A 2,500-nucleotide genomic window follows, 5' to 3' on the forward strand; every position below is an offset into this window, starting at 1 on the left:
GGGAGTTTTGTGAAAAAATGAAATTCGTGGTTTTTGAGATGTGAGGGTTGGAATGGCCTCCAAATGCCCCCAAATGAATACCATGAAAGTCTTGGTGCACGAAAGTTTTGAGTTGGTTGGGTTTTGCACATGGGCAAGGTTGGCGGTGCACCACGGCATAGCTAAATGGCTTGGTGGGGAGTTTTGTGAAAAAATGAAATTCGTGGTTTTTGAGATGTGAGGGTTGGAAAGGCCTCCAAATGCCCCCAAATGAATACCATGAAATTCTTGGTGCACGAAAGTTTTGAGTTCGGAGGGTTTTGCACATGGCCAATGTTGGCGGTGCACCGCGGCATAGCTAGAAGGCTTGGTGGGGAGTTTTGTGAAAAAATGAAATTCGTGGTTTTTGAGATGTGAGGGTTGGAAAGGCCTCCAAATGTCCCCAAATGAATACCATGAAATTCTTGGTGCACGAAAGTTTTGAGTTCGGAGGGTTTTGCACATGGCCAATGTTGGCGGTGCACCGCGGCATAGCTAGAAGGCTTGGTGGGGAGTTTTGTGAAAAAATGAAATTCGTGGTTTTTGAGATGTGAGGGTTGGAAAGGCCTCCAAATGTCCCCAAATGAGTACTGTAAAAGTGTTGGTGCACAAAAGTTTTGAATTGGATGCATTTTGCACTTGGCCAAGTTGGTCGGTGCACCGCGACTAGATAGCTTGGTGCCAAAATTTGTCAAATTTAAGACCTTGGCCAAACTGAATGAAATTTTGTGGGGAGGTTCCTGATATTGTTTAGTGGTGGACTGGAAAAAATGAGGTCGAAATTCGAAGTCTACATGTGCTTTTCTATTTTTCCCGATTTTACACATACCCGGTAAGTAAAAAAAATAAAAAAAATAGTTCCCCTTGGAGAAAAATTATGAAATTTGGTGAGCAAGGAGATACCATTATTCTACGAATTACTGCAAAAAATCGCATCAAAATTCGAAGTGTAGCCCGAGATATGGACTTATGTCTGCTCAAAAAAAGTGTATCTACTTGTACAATTTTGCCTTTTGCATATTAACCTCTTATAGGGGGGGAGTGCTCCTTGAGCCGGCCAGCTCCACACTGGCAGGTTTTAAAGGGAGCTTGATGAGGCCTCCCCCCTCACGTGGTGCGTGCGTTAGCATGTTTATCATGGCACAACTAGCCTCTTCATAGTTGTTGAGCTTTATTAATACCAACACACGGTCGTCACTGATCGTTGGTTAGCTCGGCAGCTAGTCCCTCGGATATTGTGGAAAGTTATTTTCATGCCTAGCGATGCTTGACCATGCGTCACTTGATGTTTCCATTTGCTTGCTTGCCCATGGTAGGTGGGGGGTGGACCGTCTTGTGGTGTGGTGTCTTGCGAACGTGAGGGTGTGTGAGTTGTAATCGAGATGCACTTGCTGGCTGGCTCCATGCCTTGCGTATCGAACGGTCAAGCATGCATCTCTTCCATTTTCACCCGTTGCCTTGGGTGATATTGGTTGATCAGTCCCTGTGTTGCCTACCCACTAGACGGTACTTCTGTGGTTGCTTCGAATTCTATCTTTCCATCACGAAGAGGTGTTGGAGGATCCTAATGTCACGCACGTGTTCCATCTAGTGAAACATCTCAGTGATGCACGTGTTGTGGCTAGTTCTTTTGGATGCGGTGCATTATATGAACTCGGGTTTACTTTAGCGACCCAGTTAACATAATTCGGTTGTGTCCCTTGATTGAGACGTTGTCCTTGAACTTGTTGTGAGCAATATCGTTCTTCCACAACCCGTCGTCTTGAGTGCGATGGAAGGCAAATAAGATGTGCTTTGGCATGTCATGCACGTACTCGATTGCGGGAAGTGTGAGAAAGTGTTGTTGACAACCCGTGGGAAATGGAATGTGGCAAATCGTGATGAGCTCTTCGTGGATCTGCGAAGAAGATGGACTTTTGGGTTGTTTGAATCAATGGGAGGCCACGCGAGAACTCCGAATACTATGGACTCTTGGGTTGTTGGAAGCAACGGGAGGCCCCGCTAGAACTCCGAATACTACGGACTCTTGGGTTGTTGGAAGCAAGGGGAGGCCCCGCTAGAACTCCGAATACTATGGACTCTTGGGTTGTTGGAAGCAAGGGGAGGTCCCGCTAGAACTCCGAATACTACGGACTCTTGGGTTGTTGGAAGCAAGGGGAGGCCCCGCTAGAACTCCGAATACTATGGACTCTTGGGTTGTTGGAAGCAAGGGGAGGCCCCGCTAGAACTCCGAATACTATGGACTCTTGGGTTGTTGGCAACGACAACTTGGGGGGATGACACTGGAAAAGAGTGAACTAGGCCAAACTGCGAACAAGGCAACTTGGGGGGATGACACTGGAAAAGAGTGAACTAGGCCAAACTGCGAACAAGGCAACTTGGGGGGATGATGCTGGAAAAGAGTGAACTAGACCGAACTGCGAACAAGGCAACTTGGGGGGATGACGCTGGAAAAGAGTGAACTAGGCCGAACTGCGAACAA

This window comes from Vigna unguiculata, unplaced genomic scaffold, assembly GCF_037176805.1.
Source record: "Vigna unguiculata cultivar grain cowpea cultivar isolate G323 ecotype 2 unplaced genomic scaffold, ASM3717680v1 ptg000099l, whole genome shotgun sequence".
In the NCBI taxonomy this organism is placed as follows: Eukaryota; Viridiplantae; Streptophyta; class Magnoliopsida; order Fabales; family Fabaceae; genus Vigna; species Vigna unguiculata.